The sequence below is a fragment of the Haemaphysalis longicornis genome, unplaced genomic scaffold (assembly GCF_048455015.1).
Source record: "Haemaphysalis longicornis isolate Haplotype H1 unplaced genomic scaffold, Haemaphysalis longicornis Haplotype H1 scaffold_9, whole genome shotgun sequence".
In the NCBI taxonomy this organism is placed as follows: Eukaryota; Metazoa; Arthropoda; class Arachnida; order Ixodida; family Ixodidae; genus Haemaphysalis; species Haemaphysalis longicornis.
In genome coordinates this window covers 57,997,871-58,023,040 of record NW_027526460.1, presented here as the reverse complement: position 1 = coordinate 58,023,040, position 25,170 = coordinate 57,997,871, and the positions used below count along the sequence as shown (strand labels likewise).

Genomic DNA, 25,170 nt, shown 5'->3' with positions numbered 1-25,170 from the left:
TAGTCGCTAATAAGCGAGTGCAGGAAAAGAGCAACGGGGGGACCAGGAGGAGAAGGCAAGTCATTCGGTGAACTTGAATTACTATGGCAAGTAACAACATTAGGGTAACACTGCGAATTTTCGCGATACTGCAATGCATAATTTGAAATAAGAATGACATTTCAGTATAAATATATAGAATGTAAGGCAGATGCCGCGGGGTAGATTTAGTTCTCCGGGTTCTGTGTCGTTCTCCTCCTGCAAAGAGGCTTTCGTTTTTGCTTGCGAAAATTAATAGCCGGGACGAGACAAAATACAAAAACGAACTTCTTAGCATATAACTGCATGCGTAGCATGATGTGTGCGGTGTAAAATGTGACGCAGTCGGTTACCATTATGTATGTACCTCATCACAACATAAGTAACGTGGACTAAGTACCATTGAGCGCGTACTACACCACAGCGAGATGATGATTGAATGTTGAACAAAAACTGCCGTTTCTGCGAAACTTTGTAAACCAAATGCATAAAATGTAATGGCCTCAATAAGTATTTCGTAATGAAGATGTTCACAAAAGCACCACGAATTCTTCAGCGCTATAGCAGCTATGGTTTTGCCCGAACGGCAGACGGGGAAAGGGAAGACGTTTAGTCCTTCTCAAATTGAAGTAACTGGTGATTTTGTATACTTGACGCCAAAAATTAGAAAAATACGATGTTCACGAAAGCGGTTTGGGTGCCGCAGAACACCTGGAAATGGGTTCCTGCAATTTCTTCTTTTGCCTAAGATATCCTCCTCTCGATATTTTTAATGCTTTGTACGGCGTTGACAAAAAAGTGGGATTTCGTTTTCTGTCAAAGGACATCACTAAAACTACAGCTTGAAAGTTAACTGCTTATGAAATTATGAAAGTTAACTGCTGCAAGGCAGTTTCATAGATGTCGGCGAAGTTCATTAAATTTTATGTGCGGTGTGCGCGTGTATATTAAACGCGCACGTGCATCTTGGGTCAAGAAGCACCTAATATATATGCGGTTCATTGTTCCAGTTGATGCATGAAAGAGAGCATACTTCACTGCCATGCACGAGTTATGTGGAACAAGACAGGAGCAAAAAATACACAAACGCACTCTCCCCAACCGTTTACTGGGACATAAGTGGAACAGTAACCGGAACCGCCGACACCGCATGACCCCATTTCTTCGGTTCCAGATAAAAACCACAAACATAAAGAAAACAAGCTGACGGTCCCAGATAAGATCCACCTATATGCTTCGTTCCAGTTATTCTTTCGTTTGGATCCACATAAAATATATGGATCACACTTTTTAACTGGAACTTATATGGAACCAGATTAAGAGTGTAATAGCTGTTCTTAGGAAAAGAAAGCTAATTTTTATTAACACTGAAGATACAACTGAAACTATAAGAAAATAAATTGCCTTATCATACGGGTGACCTCTACTGGTACTTGGGTTATGCTTTTTTAGAAGTGCGATATTGTGCTTCTCCTACACCTCACTGAACCCCAATCCCTGTGAAGTAGCTTTTCTTACAGGTATAGGACTTTAGATGGGCGGACTAAACTGAATACTTTCTCATTTTCAAAGTGCACCATCTCTGGGGAGGTAACACAGGGATCTTTGGCCTCAGAAGCATTGACAAATTATTCGACATACATATTCGAAAACAGCAAGGATCACTCTGTAAACACTTAGGGCCAATGCCATCCAGCCTGACGAGTCGTCTGTTACCATAAAAAGGTGTTCAAATGCAAATTAAAAAGCGTCAGCAAAATTTCAAAAGTTTACGCAATCAAGCAGAATCTTTTCATTGTCGTACGCCGTGGGAACACAACATTTATAACTCATGTTGAGCTTTCCAATAAGATATTTATACTTTTAAATTAGTTGTCTCTTTTAACGTAGCAAGATCATGCGGTCGTCTCACGGGAACTGCCGGGGCCTGAATTATACATCGGTAAAACTTAAATACGCAAACACCATTACAAAAAACTAAGGTTGAAAATACCTTTAACTGGTGTATAATATGTGCTCTAGCTTCTAAAACCATCGCACAATGTAAACACTGAAAGAAACAGCGTTTCAAGAGTTCGTTCACAAAATGCTCAAAAAAGCAGTAATTAAAACCAAATCTTAAAAAACGCCACAAGTAACAAAAATAAACCAACGCTGATGGGTGACGGTTCAAGAACGGCCGAGATACACACATGTTCGATGTTCAAAAACACATATGTGCCTTATGTAGCGAGTACGTTTTACAAACCAATATTCATGTCAATTCCGCAAACTCTCTGCACCTTTCTCGGCCGCGCTGGCCGCTTTTCTGATGGAGGAGAAAGCAAAAAACGCCCGTGTGTACGAGATTTCGGCGCACGTTAATTAAGGATCCCCAGGTGGTGAAAATTAATCCGGAGCCCTCCACTGCGGCGCGCCTCATCGCCTGCGTTGCGTCGGCGCGTTAAACCCTACAATCAACCAATCAATCAAGCTCTCTGCACCAAAGCGCTTCGGTTATCAATGTAGAACGACACCGACTTCAGAACTGGAGTTTTCATTTTATTTAAATGGCGACCACTTCTATTAGCGCCATATGCGCCGACTGGAGAGCTCGGACAACGCCCTTCGCGAACATTTTCGTAGTCTAATGAGCTGTTCCGTCCAATAGAGACAGCACATAATTTTTATTCATATATCAGCTTGTATTGCGGAGCTTTATATTGAAAAATACGTGCGCGTCCACTGCGACAAATGGCCAACTTTGGAATAGAAATCGGGTTTGAATAGCGCCGGTAGTTTGATAGTGTCTTGCCATAAACATCGCCTGCCCAAGATACTAAATTTGTAAGCGCCACATATACCCACGGAAATTGTCTTCGCAGAAAGTTGAAACTACAATAAAACGATCTTGGTTTCTCGCCATGCTTGTTTCAGTCTTGAGAAGGGCTTTGTAAGCTTCACCGGCCTTCACAAAGCGAGGGCTGAATTCAGTCCTCAATTCAGTTCTCAATTCTCAATTCAGGCGAGAGGTCAATCAAGATGCGCAGCGGTTTTGAAAACGTTTTGTTCTCGTGTGCCTCTGGAATGGTGCCCGTGTATTTCATTTGTCAACTGATCTGAAAATCACAATGCACTAGCCCCGAAATATTATTCGAAGGTATAAAAGTAAAAAAATTACGATGTGGTTTCACCACTGAATATTTATTCAAGGCAAAAGCGTAGGGCGAAGTTTCAAATGTCTCTGTCAGATTCATCGCCACCTATTTCTCGATGCCTCTTTTGTTTCTAGTTACGTACACAACCTCTTATACCGCTTTTTTTTGTTTCTCCCTTAGGGTGGTGACTGTCTTTTGCAGGGCAGGTGTTGAGGTTAAGTTCTGAACAAAACTGCGTACGTCTACAGTGGGCGTAGAAAAATTCGCGTCGACAAAATTGAGCCTTCCAACAAAGCCAACTTTATGGTGAAACGTCTGTTGCTCTCAACCTAATGTTGGTATCCTGAAAACAAACTCCATACCATAATTGACCATTACAACGATGCTATTATTACGTCGAGCCTCATGAGCTTCATTTACTTGCTTTAGTTGATTGTGTAAACGTTCCAGAATTTCCGGCTGCAATCAATACATGGCCGGCTACAGAACAAGTGTAGCTGCAGAATAGGCTGCACCTCTTGTTTCATCGAAACTACCCCATACCAGAATACTATATGACAAATAGCCACTAAGACGGCTCTAAGGTTGCTCCGAGCTTCATCTATTTTTCGTAATTACGTAGCTCTGAAAACAATTCTTGGTGAAACGAATGCAAGAGCTGCACAGAATGCCAATACGGCTGATGGCTAAGAGGTGTCTCTCGATAAAATTTCCATGCAGTCAGCGGCTGCTGAAAGCTGCAGCATCTGAGGCAAGGAAGAGAGCTGGAATATGCTACGAAACGGAGGTGTTTGAATCATTCATCTGACGTTTTCGGTAGGGTGTAGACGATGAAATTTTGCAGCTCTGACTGCAAGGGCAGTCGACAGTGGACAGTCTGCGCAGCGGACGCGAGACCGTCTGGTGCTGCCCTATGATGTGACCTTAAGGCCCAAACACCAAAGGCCGTTTATGTAGTGCCGCAAATAACATCAAACACTTGTGTTTCTAGGCTTGGCGGGACGTCATGGCGAAGTCACGTATAATGCCTGCATGAAACGGTGTGCGTCGAAGTGGAATATCTTCAGCGTATTCATGACAGTGTTGGGACTGTCGGCAGGACGGGTCTGTTCGGTTGGAACGAGCCGCTTGAGACGTCATATTGTTCTAAAAGGCCCTGTTCGACTCGTCCTTGATCGTGTAGCAGCTGGTGGTAGCCGGAGCTGTAGGAGGAGCCGACCGGGGTGAGCTGCTCCCTTTCTGCGAAGTGGTGACAAAGCGGTTGGCGGCATACGTGGTTGAAGACGAAACCAGCTCTCGCAACGATGTGTGCTCGACTCTGGCAAATCCTACTGCCCTTGAAACTGCTGCCGTGGGTTTAAAATAACTGCAGCATTGACTTCTGCGGGTTCTAGTGCACATGCCGAGAGCCGGTATTATAAGGAGACTGGTGCTGGTATTGGCAGTAGATTCTGTTGTCATCGTTTTCCTCCGATTTGCTATACCATAGTGGTGCTGCGCGGCGACAGCCTTTAGGTTGTCGTACTGCACTGGCAATAGGGGCACGCAGTTGTATCTGCCCATCGCAGTCATCCGGTAATTTCTTGCTGGTAAATAGGTACTTTAAATGAATTCCTTATACATGAAAAGGGTTCCCCTTCTGCAACTGTTCGTGAAAACGGAAATAAAGGAATACAAATTTTTTATCTTTGTGGACGCACAACCGGAATAATAAACAGTGATGTATTCCCGCAGCACCTTATAATTGAGTATGTCATTATGGTAAAGTTTTAAACCGGTTTTGCCTCTGCAAGACCGCCATAAACTCCAAATCATCGTCTGCACGGATTAATCGGATCACGCTAAGAACATACGGCAAACAAATGGCGCCGTATTCCGCGCTCTAATTAGAACAGAAGCACGAAATCTGAGTCCAACGTTTCTATTCCGACAAATCATTTCTTTGTTTTGTATTAGGAAAGATTACCTGCATCACTTACGCCTGGGTGCGTAACACCATGAATTATTTCGGTATTTCCATAATTCTGGATATATGGACAGTTTCACTATAGAAGGAAAGCGAATGACGTGGTGGCGGTCCTCACAAAGCCAAAAGATGATGGAACGTGGGTCGTGATTGTCGGGTTCCGTCGTCAGCAATGTCGCTGGCGGAGGCGAAGGCGTTGCCACGGCGAAATCAATTAAGTCCGTAAGTTCTCAGTTGTGGGTGGCCGACTTGCTAGAGTACACAAGGATAGTTCCATTTCAGTACCAGTGGCTGTTCCATAGCGGTTGAGTACATCGAAGAACAGCTTGCTGCTCCAACGAGGGTATCCGGTGTGTTCCGAGCACAGGCTAGTTGACAATGATGAGAACGCATCTGAAGACGGTAGTAGCGGCATCGCTACAGCATCATGGTAGGAGCCGTTCTAAAGCGCGAATTTCAAATCACCAGTAGCGATAGACAGCGATTCGTGACAATACACCGGAGATGACAGGAATGGAAGAACTGAACAAAATGGCGGACCGCACAAGCAGTGAAAGTACCCATTCTCGTCTGCCCTTTGTTTGCAGCTTAGTAGTACCTCGTGGCAGTTACGCATCTCGTGGTAAAGTGACAGAAGGTCTTCGGGAGCATTAAGGTGAATCACCTCATGAAGATATTTTCAAGCAACAGGATTAGAAGATGCTTCAGCAACGCCAGGCATACCCAGCGCATTAGAACATTACTCCACGTATCTTTGAGCTCAAAACACCCACGAAATGCCTGAGTGTCCACAAAATCTTTATCAAAGTAGTGTCTATTATCACGGCAACCGTGAGGAATACCGTCAAATTTTTCAGGGCAGTCGCCTCTCATTGGCTCAGAACGCTAGCCGGAGATTCTATGGGGTAAATTTTTCCTTAAAAACCACGTTTCCAGCTGCCCCTGTAGCGCTGTGCTATAGTACTTAGTTTTAAACGAGACGGCTCAGGTTTGAGTCTGATGTTGCGATGTTTTTTTTTAGATTTCGGAATTTTTCGCTCATCGTGATGTTGTTAATGTTTTTTTACTCTGGTTTTTACTATATCAAGAGATTGACACACAGGGCTTCTAGGATGGGTTGAATTACGTTTAATATAGGTTGTGTTGAGTGTCGTTGGGCTGGATTAGATTAGTTTCTTTGCAGTTTGGCTGGATTTGCGTAGGTTGTGTTGGATTCGGTGATGTTATGTTACGTTAGGTTACACTGGGACCTAATATTATTCAGCAAATTTTAGGCCATCCAGCTTTTCTGGAAACTGCCGTCACAATGTCCCGGACGTAATTCTCGCGGATGCCGTGAGATAAGACGCAGCCTGTTATAAAAGGAAAGCTTTCTATGCCTCACAGATGGCGAATGTCGCGTCAAGAACGCACTGCAGGAAGGCCAATATTCTCTGACGATGATGATAATGGTGGGTGAAGTGAAAGGAAAACAACGCTTCCCGTGGTCGGAACCGAACCGGAGTCCCTCGCGTTGTGAAGCCGACGTCTAATGGGTTGTGCCTTTTGTAGCGTAAGATACACTGGCCCAGGTTGAGCAGTTTCGCGTGGGCCATGAACGGCCGTTCTGCGCAAGCGCGATGAGCATTGGATTGGTTTGGATCGGACCGGATTGGCTTGGCTTGGCTTGGCTTGGATTGGATTGGAATAAATTGGATTGTGCTGGATTTAAATCCAATCCCATTGCAGTACGAGTGAGTAGAGAATTGGGTCTGCACATTCGCTGGTCTGCGCATTCCAGAGGAGTGACGTCATAGCCGCGGCGGACGCACTGGCGCCGGCGCATGCCCAGCTGTGTGCCAAGTCTGACGCTGCGCCGGAGCCGCTTGATAGCCGTTTTGCGTGGCTCCTGGAGAGCCCTGCTGCACGTGCGCGAGGAGAAGTGACTGGACTGGACTGGACTGGACCCGACTGGACTGGATTGAATTGGATTGGATTGGAATGAACTGGAGTGGATTGGATTGAAATGGATTGTATTGGATTGAAAATCGTTTTAGCAGCCCTAAGCATAATCAGCTAATCCTAGACAACCAAGAAACCTAAGAATAACCAGCTGAACCTTATCTCACGCTACGTATACCCTGGCATAGCCGAGCTAAGCCACTGCTAATTTTTCGACATGGTTGGTACAGTTTGGGTTTGGAGAGGGGCGCATGGACGTGCAAAATTAGTATAATCATGCACCCCTCCGTGCATCGATGACAACAGGTGAAGCCGAAGCTTTCTTCGTGCGAAATGAAATTAGGAGGGGTCAAAGGGAAAGCCGCTGCGATCAAAAGTCCAAGCGCCATGCGGGTGAACGCAAAAGCTCAACGAGCCAAAGTCCGAATGGTCTGCGAGTCAAAGTACGAACTCAGATGAAAACCAAGAAATCCCCCACGAGAAAGCTCCACGTACAACCATCGTCATCGTTCGACGAACGCCTGGTTGATTCTCGTTTAAGGAGACATCTTCGCTGGATGACACGCCAACGTATCATTGTCGGGCCCTTACACTTCCTACTCCTGAACAGGCCGCTGTTTAGTGGGCCATACGTCAGCCATCTTAAATTGTTTTGGAGGGGTCACGGCGCCGGTATTATTTCCTACCTATCCAGTACACTAACACTCTCGCCCTCATTTTGGTACGTCAGCTTGAAATATTTCCGCTATAAATGAGATGACATAATTGATATAAATTTGAAAAAGCGGCCGCCGCGAAAAAGATATTCCTTTTACACGAAAATTTTAACAGGAACAATATTAAAGAGAATTATTAAGCAATAAAACAACACTTAAGCTTTTAGGAGCATTGTTTAAATGAATAGGCTATCATGCGACACACTTACTAAGTTGAGGTTTACAACTGCTTGTGACAGCCCCGCTCATTGTGGGAGATAAAATGAGACCTGCTGTCGGCCCAATCGGTGGCTTATTAGGCTATGCTCAGACTACCGACGCAAAAGCCATATCGGGATCTAAGCACGCAACAAAAACGGCATTTCAAGCGGTTCGGTGGACGGAGACGTGAAATGACCTAATTCTTTAAAGTTATTACGACAGCTACGTTAACAGTCTGAACCCGGCATTAGTCTTTTGTTAGATGGCTTGCTTATAAGCGTTGGGTGACATCAAATCCCACAGAGATGTTTGACTTTGACGGGAAGCGGTGAACACTGCTATCCCAAAATGTGCAGCAAGCTGAAAAATTTGGGGCGATGTACTTCGCAATTACTTTCTCTGTAGCTGTCATCTCATTTGGCATTGAGGGACTGAACAACTTTCAGTGGCTTTAGCCCGCACTAGATGGAGTGGGAATAAACGACACGTGTATGGCATTCGCCCTTCTCATGACTAGATATAGGTCATGACTCCAATTAGAGTTGTCTTTTTTATACGGCCACAAGTAATGGGCTACTACCCCATAAGTATCTCCGTCCCGCAAGCAGACGCCATATTTCGCTGTCCCTTGCTGTCTCCTTCGACCTCTTCGCTCGAAGCTTAAGCTACAATGAAGAGGCCGTGCTTAGTGCTCATACTCGTCAGTGTCATACGGCAGGAATTTGTACACTCCTCTGGGCCAAGCGACACCAGCCCAGAGGTTCCAGACAGTTTCAAGGTAACGACTTCTTCTCGTAGACGACGTAGCAGGGCACATCTTTCCTTAAAAAGGTTTAGCACATGCCCAAAGGTGTCCTCCTGCACAGAAATCTGAAGAGCACTCACATGTATTCCGCTTGTGTGAGAATAAATGTTTTATTAGATATAGTTACCAGATCTGCTAAACTGCTTATCTTACCAGGACGTTTCAGCTCCTACCTCTTCACCCCTGGCGTATTTGTTCACCATTCGAAAGGTATTGAATATATTTTGAAAGTATTTTTTCATCCATTTGAAATGGTGGATTAAACGAGCAGTAAAATCTTCGTGATGAAATAAAGTAAAACACCTGCCCCAACGCTACCTCTGAAATACACGATCTCAAACTCCCAAGCGCAGTTTTGGTGGTTGTTCTCAGAGTGCGCAACTAATTCGTTCGCATGGAGGTAACTAAGCGTTGAAAGGTGCCTGCGGAAGAAATGTAGGTGTAGTCACCGTCATCTTATTTTGCTTCTAATAATGCTCCGCTTCCAGCACAGCCCTTTTACTGACTGTGGTAGTCTGAACTCTAATAGCCCCAGTACCTTGATATTTCCGAAGGGAAATATGACATACACTTCAATTCGGCCGCAGAGATACAAAATAAAGCTGTGCAGCTTTATCAAAAACTTCGCAGTTTAAGAAAAATTCGTCCTGATCTAGCATTCCAACCCGGAACCACCGCCTGCCTAGGGCATTGTAAAAATAGCTACAGCGCGAATCGAAAAACAGACACAGACAGACGACGGGACGAGCGCTGACCGTGACTGCATTAGTGGAACTAGAATGGAAGGGTGCAAAGGTAAACAAGAAAAAGAGCCTGATAAACTACAACTAGATGCATGAGTGGTCAGCGCTCGCCCCGCCGTCTTTCTGTGTTTTTGTTTCAATTCGCGGTGTAGCTATTTTTACCATTAACTACCAAATCGCCCAACAGTACAGTTTGTTAAGCTTTATATCTGGTTCATCGGCCATTTTTTCTTGTTTAACCTTGCACCCTTCCATTCTATTTCTACTAATTGCAGTCACAGTCAGCGCTCGTCGCGTCGTCTTTCTGTATCCTTGTTTTCGGTTCGCGCTGTAGCTATTTTTACAATAAACTACCAACTCGCCCAATAGTACACTTTGGTACCTAGGGCAGTCGCTCTACCACCTAATATAACTAGGAGGCATGCCGTATGTTGTGCGCGAGCAATTGGGTGAACAACTCGAAGTGATGGACAGGTGCTAATCAGCCAGATTTGGAGGAAATCGTCTAGGTGGAGAAAGTTCGCAGAAACTTATTCCAACTTCAAGATTTTCTCTAAATCGGCTCGATCGGTTCATACTAGCCAAGATTCCCGAATGTAACGTTAGACCAAAAGAAAGAAGGTAAACAAAACTTATCAATAAGGAAGGAAGGGTGTATTGGTGTATGGGAACGATTTCACCACGACAACTATCTGTGTTACGTTCCGACAGGAGGGTCACGCGTGCTGACCATAACACAATGTTCTAGGGCATGTGCAGCCTCTCTAAGCCACCGAGACCCTCTTAGCGAACGGTGGACCCGTTTCAGACAATCTGGGCGCTCCATTACCGTGCCACTGCTGATGTCAACCACTTCCTGAACCTGCACAGAAACAGAAAACGCATGCACAAACAGACTACTAGACAAATACAAAAAATACTTGCCCCTTCTTCTACACGTTCTAGCATATGCAGGCACACCAATGGTTAAAATAAGAACGCCAATTCACAACAACGAAGGTGAGTTAGAAGACCATAAACAAACTCAGGGAATCCTGCACTCACGCGAAAAACTTGAATGGCGAAGATGTTGTAGGTGAGCATTGCCGGACACATTAAATCAAAATTATTCAGGAGACCTCAACTACGGCGCGCCTCATCGCGTCAGCGCGTTATAACCTACAATCAATCAATCAGTATGCATGTGGCACCTACTACTTCGAGGTAGCAATTTGTAGGTGTGCAATCGATGGTTGGGCGTACGCAGGTGGCATAGTAAGAAGATTGCTCAATTCTCAGAACCTAAAAAAAAAACGTTTCGATCTCCCCTTACACTCTGGGAAGATGGGCTAGAGAAGCTGTAGCTATCGTGAGTTTTTATATGGTGGAGTTTTGCTATAAGTAATTTATATGTAATCATTATTGGGTCACGTGGGCGTTCCAAGCGAGAAAGAGTCAGTTCATCCGGGAGAGCTTCGCAACCACTCAGCGAGGTTGAACTTGAGGCGCCGACGGAGCCTGCTGCACGTTCCGCGGCAGCGGCTCTCCGTTGTTTTCCCGCCCATTCCCGCTTCTATGCGCACCGACGCTCCTCAATACACCTTTTCAATCAAAAACACTCGTACCGCGCCATTTTGGACTGCTTCATGCGTACGCATAAAAGAGGTGCTAAGAGAAACTTCGTAAATTGTCTGCGCATGCTTCCAACAGTGCAGAAATCAGGTGATTAGGCGCCGCTTATAAAAAATAACAATGTGTACATGCGCCCGTTCTTTGTCCTACAAAACGACACACGGTGGTCGATCCGGTAGCGATTTAAAAGTGTAACTGCTGCTCTCAGTTCCCACGCCAGCCTCCGCAGCTTGTGAAAGAGACATGCGTGGTGGCAAGTGGTGTAAAACTTGTGAAAAGGGCGTCGGCTGGGGCGAGGTGCTTTTATCTTAGCGTAGAAGCGGTGCCGAGTCAATCGCCACATCCGCACGTTAATGGCACTGCTGCGGCACAACGCACGTTAATGGCACTGCTGCAGCACAACGCACGTTAATGGCACTGCTGCAGTGGCGTGGCCTATAATGCCACAATAAGTAACACGACCTCTTTGAGTGCTCGCTGGACGAAATGATATTCTAATGCTCGTAGAAGAGCCGTTTTGTTGCTTTATAATAGAGAGAGAGAGAGAGAAGGCTCTTTATTGAAAAAGCAGAGAGTTTTGCCGGCGTTTGTGATCACCTACATGCTTCTCTGCTAGGGGTCGGGGATGTAGGGAGAACAGGCCCTAGAGAGAGGTGGGCAGAAAAGAAAAAAAAAAAAAGAGAGCGAAAGAAAAAACGAAGAAGCAAAAAAAAAAAAAACCCTGGCGTGGTTTGGCGGGCTTGGCGGACTATTTTTTAGATTGTGTTACAGAATTTACAATTTTGAAATGTGGCCAATGTCCTCCAAATATGAAAACAAACTTTTTAGGGCCTGACGCTGCTTCGATGGGCTAGTCCATGGTCCTAAGATGGTCTTCAAAGTTACCGGCCCTTGATCTAGGCGTTCAATATCTTCAAAAAAACGGGATCTTGGTGCCAAGTAGGCCACACATTCTAATAAGATATGTTCGACGGTTTCTATGGAAGAACAGTTATCACAGTAAGGGTTGGTCGTCAGTCCGAGGCGAAAGAGGTAACTGTTGGTGTAGGCCGAGTTCAGTCGTAGGCGATGATATAATGTCTCCAGCCTACGAGGGAGCTCTCTAGGAAGTTTTGATGTCAAATCAGGGTCAATCGCGTGCAAAAATACTTCACTATTGGGTTCGTTGCTGCGCCATAGCCGGTTTTTTTCACTTACTGCAAAGCGATGGGCCATGGTGGAAGCGTCTGTTTTTGTAAAGTACACTTTGCGGTATTTGCGGTGGTTAAGGCCCATACGGGCCGCTTCATCGGCTTTTTGGTTTCCAATAATACCACTGTGGCCAGGTATCCATTGCCATTTTATAGTGTGTCCAGCAATGCAAGCGAGGTGGTGAAGGTAGGAGATATCGGCGGCTGCGGTATGGTGAGGGGAAGACCTGCTCCTCCTTGACAGAATTTGCAGAGCTGCCTTGGAGTCTGTAAATATACTCCACTGACGCGGCTGGTGGCGTAAGACGTAAACAATTGCCTCTTTAAGGGCATATAGCTCAGCCGCTGTAGATGATGTTGGTCGCTCCAGACGAAATGAAAACATTTCACCCGTAAGTGGCACGTACATTCCAGATGAAGAGCTTTGCGGGGATGACGATCCATCCGTAAATATGTGTGTTCTAGCCGAATGCATTTTATACATGTATTCTAGCACAATATGTAGTATTTCAGTATGGGACATTGTCTTCTTGGGGCCAATTCCAGGGATGCGACATTGAATCTGTAAAGGAGTAACGTTCCAAGGAGGGAAATTTCGAGGCATTATTTGTTTCGGCTGGTTTGGAATTAACAGGGGTATTCTGCCAATTGCTTGGGCGAATCCAGAGCTCGAGCAGCTTGAGGATACGCGACTTAAAAAGTGATTGCTTGAGTGAAGCCGATGCCTCAGGTGCACACGGAGAGTCTCCTGTTTTCTAATCACGTCAAAAGGCAAGCAACGTGCCTCCGCAAGGGTTCCGACGCTCGAAGATCCCTTCGGAAGCCCAAGACATATGCGTAAATTATTGTTCCTTGCTGCCTCAAGACTCTTCTTGCTTGTGTCTGATATACGTTGTAGGACTGGGAGGCTGTACCTAAGCGCACCATCCCCATAACCGTTGTGCAGCATGACCATGGAATGACAATCGCTGCCCCAGCGCAAACCCGCAAGACATTTCAAAACCTGAGTGGCCGAAGAAATGCGGGCCCGTAACCGTTTAACCTCGGGTGACCAGGTCAAGTTGCGATCTATTAGAATTCCCAGAAATCTCTGAACTCGTGCATATGAGAGTGCGCGGCCGCCTAGAATCAGAGGATAACGATCCATCTTTTTTCGTGTGAAGGCCATGGCTACACTCTTATCTGGGGACAGCTTAAGGCCACGGGCTGCGAGGTAGCTAGAGATGTTATGGAGGGCTTTCTGTAGGCGCTGCTGCGTAGATCGTCGAGAACGTGAGGCATACCAGATACAGATGTCATCTGCATATAGTGTGATTTTCACTCCACGGGGCAGGACTCTCTTGAGTGAAATAAGGGCTAGGTTGAATAGCAGTGGACTTAATACAGCACCTTGTGGCACACCTTTTTCCACAGCGTAGTAAGATGTGGGGCCACTTGGAGTAGACATAAAAAGCTGCCGTCCATCAAGGTAGTCCGCTATCCATGAGTATATTCTGCCTCCGAGACCATGGTCTTCAAGAGCGGCAAGGATTGCTGCGTGAAAGACCGAGTCGAAGGCAGCTTTGATGTCCAGGAAAATGGCGGTTGGTGTATAGCCGGAATTGAGTGACTCTTCAATAGAAGACACTAAAGCGATAATGTTATCTATCGAAGATCTGTTTTGACGGAAGCCATTCATTTCTTGAGGGAAGGTTTTCCTGCTCTCAAGATACCAGATCATCCTTGAATGTATCATTTTTTCCATTAACTTCCCAACACAACTGAGCAAAGCAATAGGCCGGAAAGATGCGTAACTTGTTGGCGCTTTCCCAGGTTTTAAAAGTGGTATTATTTTTGCAAGCTTCCACTCCGGAGGCACTTTCCCTCTTTGCCATATTGAATTATAAAATTCCAAAAGGCGCAGCTGAGAAGGCCGTGACAGATGAGCTATGGCCTCATAGCTGACGCCGTCATGGCCTGGGGTGGAGCGCTTATTCACATCGAAGATGGCCGAAGAAAGCTCTTCAATTGTAAAAGGAAGGTCAAGGGCTGGTTCCGACACTCCAGAGTACGTAGAGCAAGACACACGCATAAGTCGTGGTGAAGGCGTTGATGACGTTGAGAGAAGTCTGCAATATTCCTCGGAGACTTCTTTTAAGGGTGCGTGCTCGTGCAGCGAGAGGGCAGTGAATGGATGTAGTTGCTGGCTGCGTTTGCGCATTCCATTAAAAACACGCCATATGCGTGTCAAAGGTTGCCTCGCATTCAACGAAGCACAGAAGCTCCTCCAACGTTGCTGACGTGGCTGACGTGGCAACGTCAGCAACGTTGCTGACGTTGCTGACGTGGCTGATCTGTTCATTAGCCATGGTGTTGAGCCATTGAATGACGGCAGTATAACTTACCTCAAGTCCCCGAACGTCACCAGCTGCATTGACCTGTCATGCGTTTCATCTCAGTTTGCTGGGCGGTTTACATGGATCACTGACATAGAAACAAGAGGAAGTGATCATTACCCAATTTTGATAACCGCCCTTGACGCTTCGCAATCAAGGCGCCTTGAGAAGGTGAGCTGCACGAACTGGGACGCATTTACTAGCGCTACTAGTAGATGTGTCACAGCTCAGACTGGTGACGGCGAACTCGTCCACACGATTGCATCTTGTTTGCGGGAAACGACCCGCAGCCTAAGCAAGCGCCGCGATATACCAAAAAATGATCCCGAGTATCAAAGGCTGTGTGCGATACGAAGACGAGCGGAGCGAAAGGCGTTGCGAACCAAAAGTATGGAAGACTTGCGAGCTTCCCGACGAGCGCAAAGACATGTAAGGCGCCACCTAAACAAGCTACGTTGCTTTATAATAAAACTATTCAAAATGCATACTGACAGAATGACGCTCTTTAAAGGTGGTGCGGGGTCAAGCAAGGGATAGCTTGGAAGCAAAATAGTTTTTTTTAATACCTGCCCATTTGCAACCTGGAAACTTTTATAGGCCCCGTAGCCCAGTCCCGTTTCCAGCCTTGACAAGAATATCTACACAAATTGACTACAAATAGGTTACACAGGGGTAAGGACCAACTCCATCGTTCTTAATGTAAAAAGATAAGCTAAGATTTATATCTCACGAGAAATGCACCGATAGAATTTTTTAGAAAGTTTTAGAATTAGAAAATTCTTAAAATGTAAGATAGACTTTTTTCTATATCCGCCTCAGCAACGCTACAAAAGTATGACCGGTGAGCGTCACGGAAGAGTATAGACTAAAACAAAATGTTATCGCTTCATGACTGAAATTTACCTAGTAAGGTTGTTGTCGTCTTCGACTAAACACCCGTGTTCTGGGTGCGCGCGGTGTTATATTTATCAGAAAATTTAGGATGTAAATACATAAGTAGCCATTAGCCAATTGGAAAAGAACATTTCTCTTAAATGCCTGTTTTTTTCTCACGGATGCAAACAATGGTTTATGTCGACTCATTGCTACCGAGAAAAAGAAAAAGGCGCAAAACAAGAATGGTAATTTCAATAAAGGATGCTTACTCTCTGCAATAGGGCACTAATATTAAGCGTTCCCTATCATCTTATCATACGGCGTGTTCACGTTTCATCGTATCTTTTTTGTATTTTCTTTTAGGTGATGGAGACTTTCAAGAATATTGTGTCCATATCGAATCCGAAGAATGGCCCAGAGTTGGAATGTTTGAGGGCGTACCGAACTTCCTTCAACCCTGACGCAGGCACTGCTGTTTATATTTGGGTGCTTCAAACACCAGAAGACCCCACGACGTAAGTTTATTTTTCTACATTCTATTATGTTTTTTATCCCGAAAGTGGACCTCGAAACTCAAAGTGATGTGTTAAGTGCCCCGCAGTCTGCTTAATATAACAAAAGTCAACAAACTGTTTCTGCTAATTGTAATAAAGATGCGCAGGGCTAGAGTTAGTGGGTTATACTGTGTTACAATGGGACACCGGGTACGGTAAGTTGCATAAAGCTGCGTGGACTCTTCAACCGGTTGCTTTCAACTCCTTCAGCATGTCAAGGGAGCAAAAAAACATTCAAGCAGGATCCCTGGTCCGCACTTCTGCCATAGAATAATTTTGTTTATGCAATACATAGTATGCACCATTCCAAGGATATGACGAAGAACTCCGAATTCTGCGTTATTCGAACAGTTCGTCCCTGCAGTTTTAGCGCATTCGCTCACCTAATTTGGGAATCAGCATCGTCTGCCACGTTGACCGGGTCAATATACGAATAGCTGTATACGAAAGTGCATATCAAAATTACATAGATGAGCATAGACTTCTAAATCACCCAAGAACACTGTTCGCGTCATGCCATCCCCGACATTTTCAGTTTTAAAGGCCTAAAATGAAACTTAGCTCTATGTTGTGTTTTCTTGTGCTCTTTTTCTTGTCGTGAATATACAGTTCGATAATCAATACAAATGCTGAATTATTTTTCAGAGAAGATCTTATTATACACGTAAAGGCAGAGGATGGTGGAAAACTTTCCCGCATCGTCGAGGGTGGTATGTTTATCTTCTTCTCTACAAATATTAATCATAATTAAATCTACATTTCTTGCTGTGTGTATAATACCCAAAGGTCAAGTCTCACACTGCACGAGGTCGCGGTTTCGATTTTCGACTGCGGCGGCCGCTTTTCTGATGGAGGCGAAAAGCAAAAACGCCCGTGTCTACGAGATTTCCACGCACGTTAAAAATCCCCAGGTGGTCAAAATTAATCCGGAGCCCTCCACTACGGCTCGCCTCATCGCCTGCGTTGCGTCGGCACGTTCAACCCTACAATCAATCAATCAATCAATCAATCAATCAATCAATCAATCAATCAATCAATCAATCAATCAATCAATCAATTCTCACACTGCACCTTGAACTTCCACAAAAACCACACGCCATAAGCACAAGGTCAAGGTTATCACCCCCTACGCTTATAAATACAAATATTGATTATGTGGGAAGTTCCCGCGTTCGTAATAAAGTTGCTACTAGCGAAACATAGGCTTAATGAAGCCCTTCAACATGCCACTACTCCCAGGCTTTCATAAAAAAGAGCTAATCTCAATGAGGGTTCATCTAAAATACAGTATTTGCAACGTTATCGCTAATAATTGTGATCTTATGTGATAACTTCTCCTTTTATTGCCTTGCGGAAGGTGATTTGGAAATGTGATGTTCTAATCCGTAATCCGCAGCGCCTTTGTTTTAGAGCCGCTATAAAATATCTGTGCAGAAACCTCATTGTTTCCCATGATGTTAAAATATTTCAGATGCCACAGTCTACAATGGCACAATCTTCTACACAGACAACACAAACTGTGCTGTCGAAGACCCCGATTATGGGGAATATCGTAAGTTGCTCTTATTTATTAACAGAAGCATAAAAAATTCCCTCTTTCGTAACGATATGCTGTTTTGTTTGTTGTAGACATTTTTATGTGCGACGTTTCATTCTTTGTAGACTGCATACGTGACAGGCGGGGGTAACAGGGTAATGCAGCCGGACATGAATTCATAGAGTTTGAATTAGGCAACACACGCGGTTTTTCGAATATAAAGGCGGACCAAGATAAACTGTTTCCAAAAATAAAAAAAGCTAGTAAAAGAGACCATAGGCATTTCACTGCTTCCTCTGAACGCCGCCATCAGGAACGCCATGGTTGAAATGACTGAAGCACGCACGTCAGCCTGATTTAGAAAATCGAATGCCACGTGTCCACTATACAGTTAAACTCTGACTCACCACTCCGTGAGTCGAATCCGTGTGTCGATTTTACGTCTTTATTTTGATTTAAGTTTCTCCAAATTAAAGCCCACTTTCTTAAAGCAAAACTCCCTTGCCTTCGGGGGTGGTAGTGTACTAACTAAAGCGCACTGCCAGGAAGCCAATTTTACACAACGGAGACTTGAACAGCGTAAATATGCGAACGTAATGAAATGTAAGTCCTCTGATACGTACCGCTTCTTCATTCAAACAACACAGACAAAACCTTTAGCGCATTGTCTCTTCAAACACAGTTCAGATCTCCCCCTAACGACGATGACGGCCTTACAACAAAGATGGAGGGGCAGGGCGGCACTTAGCTTTCTTGTGCGGGATTCGTTTGCTATCGCCTGACTTGTGACTTTGACTCGCAAGTAGCTCGGACTGCGATCGTTGCCGCTTTGACTTCTACTCTCAGCCCGTCTCAACTTGGATCGTTCACGCTTTGACTTTGATTCCAAGGCTCCGAATTTGGGACTTCAGCATTTGATGTTCGCAAGAAAAACAGCTTCGCTATCCAGCCGTTATCGTCGTAACACAGCGGAGATTTGATTGTTATCGGGCTGTCTTGGTTAAGTTCACAAAGCATAATGACGACAAAATCGCGCATTACAAAACTCAGACCACAGCCACGCGAGGCTTCATGCCTTGGGGATAGTTTTGTATATTCGATGCTTTCCTTCTCTGCTTCAGTTAGGGTCACTAAAATAAATAAATACGTTTCCCCGCTACCGAATAAAGTGCCGTTTGTTTAATTAACGCTACCCCTTCAAGGCGATTTTATCCATTCAGGCAATTATATCGTTCGCTATAACGCATGGTGTTGCCAGTACATTTTATATCTTGTCAAGTTAAACTTCAGCGTAAGTTGATGTGAATGTAACCAGAAACATACAAACCACATTTGGGTTACTTATCCCAAACATGATCAATAAGTTCAAATTAAATCCAGAAAAGAATCTCGAACACTCCACATGTCGACCATACTATATATGCCTCATTAATGCATTTAGTAGGAATATCTTCAATTGGGAAAAAAGTGAAATATTTCTGTTTTATAACGACTGCATTTTGAGAACAGAAGAGCAACAGTGTCATCTGGAATATGCAGAGGCCGAGTGAGGCAAAAACAAGTAGGTGTTTTTTATAGAGTCGCTTTATAGTACGATACCGGTTGACTGCACGTTTGCGTTATTAGCTCGGTTTCACAATTTTCGTGAGTATCAAAAGCCTCCTGATTCTCCTGGCGACCGCTTTCGCGGTAGATGCAGCTGACCGCCCAGCTTCGATACGAAAGGCTTCAGTATTGCGAGTCCTATTTGTGTTATGCGCCTAGCTCCAATTACAACCAAGTCTATACTCATCCGCAACAAAATATAAAAACACGCAGAGGCAGCTACACGTTTCACACCAATGCAAGCAAAATGTTTACTGCTAAAGTACTCCATGCGTTGATTGACCATTTGTTGCTTTTTCTTCACTAAGACCATACTTTGCTCCTTTTCTTTCAGGCTGCATTCTCTGGAGCAAAGTGGAACTTAAAGATTCAGTTCCACAACACTGCATAGACAAGTTTGTAGAATTGTGTGGATTTGAAGTTCCTCAGCACAGCAGAGATCTCTGTCCTGACGGGGAGGGTGACTACTAAGCGGGAAGAATCGTCAGTGGTCACATTCCAAGTTGCCTTCAAAAAACAAAATTTCATCAGTATGGGAACGAAATACACTTTATAGTGCACAAAACGGCCATAAATCTTAACTACAGAAAGATTTTGTGGTACACGACACCACCGCTCTAAAATATTTGATGTATTATCCAAGTAAAACTTACTTGCCTGAACAAGCTGTCACATTGACACCACTGCGATTACAGTGGAACCCCGCTGTTACGTCCCCCGGACTTACGACAACCCGCTTCTTACCACTCCCCATAGAAACAACGCTTTAAAGACCTCGATGATATGACGCTCGGGTGCAAGCGGTGCGCCTCATACGACGGACCCTAGCGCGGATAAACCGGCATTGTTTCCACATTTTACGCCGCTTCACCAACCCGTCCCGAACATCTGTGTTCTTAAACCCTGGTTGACGGTGCTTGTTGAGCAAAGGTCCACACGACTTGCTAAACAGACCCAAGCAAGCAGGCGGGTACCTGCAGCGGCCCCACGCGGCAGCACTACGCCAACGTGCCAACCGCGAGAAGTCGAAGTTCATCTGACCGGCGTACCCTGAATTTGAAGCTCCCATCGATGATTGATTGATTGATTGTGGGGTTTAACGCGCCGACGCAACGCAGGCGATGAGGCGCGCCGTAGTGGAGGGCTCCGGATTAATTTTGACCACCTGGGGGTTTTTATCGTGCGCCGAAATCTCGTACACACGGGCGTTTTTGCTTTTCGCCTCCATCAGAAAAGCGGCCGCCGCGGCCGGGAATCGAACCCGCGACCTTGTGCTCAGCAGCGCAACGCCTTAGCCACTGAGCCACCGCGGCGGGTGAAGCTCCCATCGAGCCACTGAAGAACGCGAAAAAACCCATGACGCAACCACACGGCGATGACCGAACACATGCTTTTCCCGCCAGCTGGATCCAACTTTCGTACTTTCACGACGCTCTATATCCTTTCACGACGCTCTATATGCCTATATCTCTGCTCTCGGCTTATCAGCGTTTTTCAAAGCCACGTTGTCACTTCACTCATTTCTTTCGGAGAGTGCCTCTATTCACGCGCGTGCGCTGTAAGGGTGGAGGCAGGTGTGCGGTGGCACCGCCATTTTGGGTCAATCGTTGGCCGTTGCAGCCAGTCATTGTAGCAAGACCGTGTAGCGCCACCATCATCATCAGGAGATTAGCCAGCTGGCACAGCGGAACACACTCAGCACTTGGTACACCTCTGGAACGGCCCCTCGTTTCTACTCGCTTCGTTCCGACCATGGCGCAGCCAGCGCAACCGTAATAAACGTGGGCTCGGCCGCACCGCCTCATCGGCCACCTACAATTTGGTGACCCGACAAGCGGCTTCGCCATGGCTTCGCAACGCTGCTTCCCCAGCCACAACGCGGACGACGGCATGCGAAGAACGTTCCCCGCCCTCCCAGACCTTCCCTTGCTGATCCCGTTTGATTCCATCTCAAACCACGCTGCATGGTTCGTTATCTTGGAAAGCCATTTTTATGTAAATGAGACATCTGCTCCCCGGAAATCAGGTACCTCGTGACACTACAGAAGCTACCTGCTGACCTCATTGAGCAGATCCAGCTGCCTACCCCAGGACCCGGTGCGTATGACAACTTGAAGGCCGCTGCCCTAAACCACTACGGTATAGGAACGCCTTTGTCCACACCACCACGCCTTCCAACGGCATCCGTGGATTACACGTCGCCGGCAGGTCCACCCTCGCCTGACCAACAAGCGCGAGCCCCGACTACGACTTGCGGCACTTTTTAATTGGCGTTTCACTTAGCCAACTCGACGCCACACCATGGCGCGATCCCAGACGTTGTTGCGTCTCCTGCACAAACCCACCCGTGTGTTGACGGCTTTGCCACTAACAACTGGGACACTTCACCGCCTTCGCCGCACGGCACTGGTGAGAAGGATCTTTCAGACCCTTCTCCTCCCCGCACACGCGAGCCCTCTCCCCCGTCACCGGTGGAACAGCTTCCAGCAGTCGACAACAGCTCGAGATCCTCGGAAGTGCAACTGACACTCGAAACTGATCAGACTGCCTCCGACAGTCCTGACACCCTGGCTAGATGGAGACACCGGAGAAACAATTGCGGGACAAACGTCTCAACAACTGTCGCCGAAAGAACAATTTCTTGTCCCCATACAGTCAGACACGCCGCAAACTGGTTACCCCACCTCGACCGATTCCCTGCTACAGGAGCGTATTCGGTATACGATGTCGCAGGCGCTCTGCTCTCCGACCCCGGATGAAACAAGAGCGAGTGCACTGCACGACAGGAACTCGACACACCGGTAGTTCGAGAGACGCTTTTCGTTGGCGCTCTCCGCTGCTCCGTCTCGCACGGCGCGTGCGTACGTTGCCCAGACAGCGACACATCCCTAGAGCAAACACCACAGCACAGTCAAGCCCGAACTCCGGTCGTCATTCTGCTGCACCGCGCTTCACCTTGCCGATGTCCTTCGAGTTACGCCTGCCGTTCGCTCCACCACCAATTGCAGCAGCCGCTTCGCATCACGCAATGCGTCCGCGGCTGCACTCCCAGCCTCGTCCACCAGAGGTTTCCCCACATCCCGGACGCTACCTCGCCGATGACCAGGACCGTGCCGTTAGTCAACCTACTCCCGCTTGCCCACTGACTGCCCAAGGACTCTTCCTGACTACGGACAAATTGTACATACCTGTACATAGTGCATAGTGTATTTTCCTGCATTGTTATTTACGTTTCTCACTTTACCGCGCTTCACGCTAGGGGGGGAGCCCTGTAGCGCCACCATCATCATCAGGAGATTGGCCAGCTGGCACAGCGGAACACACTCAGCACTCGGCACACCTCTGGAACGGCCCCCTCGTTTCTACTCGCTTCGTTCCGACCATGGCGCAGCCAGCGCAACCGTATTAAACGTGGGCTCGGCCGCACCGCCTCATCGGCCGCCTACAACCGCATTATAATTTTCGCCGCAACACGGTTTACGCGCAAAGTGTGGATCATCTTATCTATTCCGTGTTGCTGGATCTAATGGGAAACAAAAACAGCTATGTGTATGTATTGAGCCCTTTCACCCAATAGCGGCGGTACGGGACCGTTCAAAGGCTTTCTCCAGGAAGTACGGGAACGTCGTTTTTTTCAACTCCGCCTTTTACCATCGCTCGTTTCACTTGGCCTGGGCAGTTTAACACTCGCCCTTTCCCCTCTCAATTTAGAGACAGCATGGACCTTATCTCGCGCGCGCAAGGCGCCCGGCGGGCGGAATATAACTAGCGTGGGACTGCACGGGTGTCGCGTATCACGTGGTGCTTGGTCGGCGGGCTCGCTCGGACGCAAGTGGGGGGGGGCACAACATAGGCGTTGCTTCTTTAAACTCACAATATCAGCTAAAGCTTGGCAAATCACGCCAGAACGCGCTAAATATAGTAGTTGAGATAAGTTCACAGCCCCTCCTGCCGCGTGAGACCGTCTACTAGGCCTCACCCAGGTCGTTCGACACCCCGGTCATACGACGCTTTCTCGCGGACTCTTGAAAGTCGTATTATCGGGGTTTCACGGTTCTGCGAGGCTCACGGGACACTCTATCATATCGTAGGAGGCTGCGACCAAGCCCCGCTTCCCCGCCCCAATCCCTATCCCACCCATGAGCTTTGGGAGAGAGCCTTGGCCAGCTCCACCCTCGAGGATCAGCGTCAGCTGGTCGAGAGGGCTGTGGAGGCGGCCCGAGCTCAAGTCGTCTTGGTCTACGGGAGCCACCGCGAAGACTCCATTTTAATTTACTTTTTTCTCAATAAAGAAAGTTTGTTCTCTGTCTCCCTCTGTACTTCATTGAATTGCATACCAAATGAGACCATAACTGCATGAAAGAAAGGCAGTAATAACAAGAAAGCGCTATAATCTCATCCCCACTTTCAGTGCATGGTTTCTGCTTTGATTATTGTCGATCTATAAACAGCCGCAAGATCTGCCGCAAGAACAGCCGCAGGGTTGTACAGAATACCCTTGCTTCTATGCCTTGTTAAGCATATATAGTTTTCATTAGGTCGAAAGGTTAAGCACCCCATTTTGTAAAACACTGTGTTTGTTGTTGTTGTCCGGTAAAAAAATGGCCACCCCTGAAAACAATAAATTCAAGACTCGCGTCTGATCCGAACGTAAGGCCCCACGTCTCCATACTAGCAGCCCAATCCGCTACCATTGCGTTACCTAGTTGTCAGCTTTAGAAGAGTTGTCCTTCATTTGTTCGTGGCACAACCCACTTCTGTGACTGCCATTGATTCGGTAGCTCTGAAGGGTGAATGTGCCCGCATCACAAAATTTACAGCACTAGGTATTGCAAAGGTAAAAGTTCTAGAACAGCACGTCCGTCACGACACCTGAATGTGATGGCATGTGAGTAGACCCGGTGAACAGGGTAAGCGTTGAGAAGTGTGCCGAAGTAATTCAGGACAAAAGAGGAAGAAACAGAAGCGAAGAGACGCATAGACGACGGACACATAAATAAGTTCATTATAGCTGCCACCAGGATTAAGCCTTCAAAAAACTTATACAAAACTAACATCCCCGAGAAGATTTTATATGATGTTCACTGGTTAAACGCCGCTATTTAGCTGCCATGTAAAACTGAAATTACCCATATTTCGTGTTCATTATTTTTGTTTACAGCGAACGAAAATCTATTCATCATGTTTTGAGAACCCCACCGAAAGCACACCAGACAATTGTAGTCCTTTCTCCCGATATGAACGAGAACAAAAAAGTTTGGCAGGTTTTGTATTCCTCCGTTCGGAATATTTCATTTTATACACTACAAGGCAGCACTTTACATGCCCCTTTGCACGATTTGTTTGTTTCTGTTTCTATTTGTAACTCGATCTGCATTTCTCCTGAGTTGCAGTTTCTAAACCAATTTTTGGAAGTCTTGTGGTTAGAAGATCTCACCTGACGCCGACATTATTTTAGTAACAGAACGCCGAATTTCTGAATGGCCTTACTAAGTACGAACTGTACGGTACTTGAGCTGAGGACGTCTTGAACGACAGCGTACCGTTACAAGGCACTCCCTGTAATGGCCATAGTTTGCTTTTGTGAAAATTTACCGTTAGCGTGCACCTCTTGAGTGTGTTCCTCAAATGGCTAGAAATTCCGCACTTCCAGGAGCGGCTTCCGATGAATCAAGCTATTTCTTTATGTGCTACGGCCATCTAAACAGGCTTCTTTTGCATCCCGTAATATTTACTTGTACCCTACACTGCGTGGTTCATGACAAGATTGGGGTCTATTGTTGCCTAAATGTGATTGAATTTAGACTGGCCCCTTTGTAATTAAGTGTTCTTACAACAAGATACACTGACTTTGAGAACAGTGAACAATGAGAATATTCTGCATGTCCAGATGGC

The 25,170-nt window shown here is 46.2% G+C and overlaps 1 long non-coding RNA gene across 1 annotated transcript; it reads left to right on the top strand.

The window, feature by feature from the left end:
- The first annotated feature begins 15,948 nt into the window (after positions 1–15,948).
- On the top strand, positions 15,949–19,932 carry LOC144151733 (uncharacterized). The gene is made up of 4 exons (XR_013318954.1): positions 15,949–16,094; positions 16,779–16,843; positions 17,605–17,685; positions 19,610–19,932. It is a non-coding gene; the product is annotated as an uncharacterized LOC144151733 (long non-coding RNA).
- Positions 19,933–25,170: the final 5,238 nt, after the last annotated feature.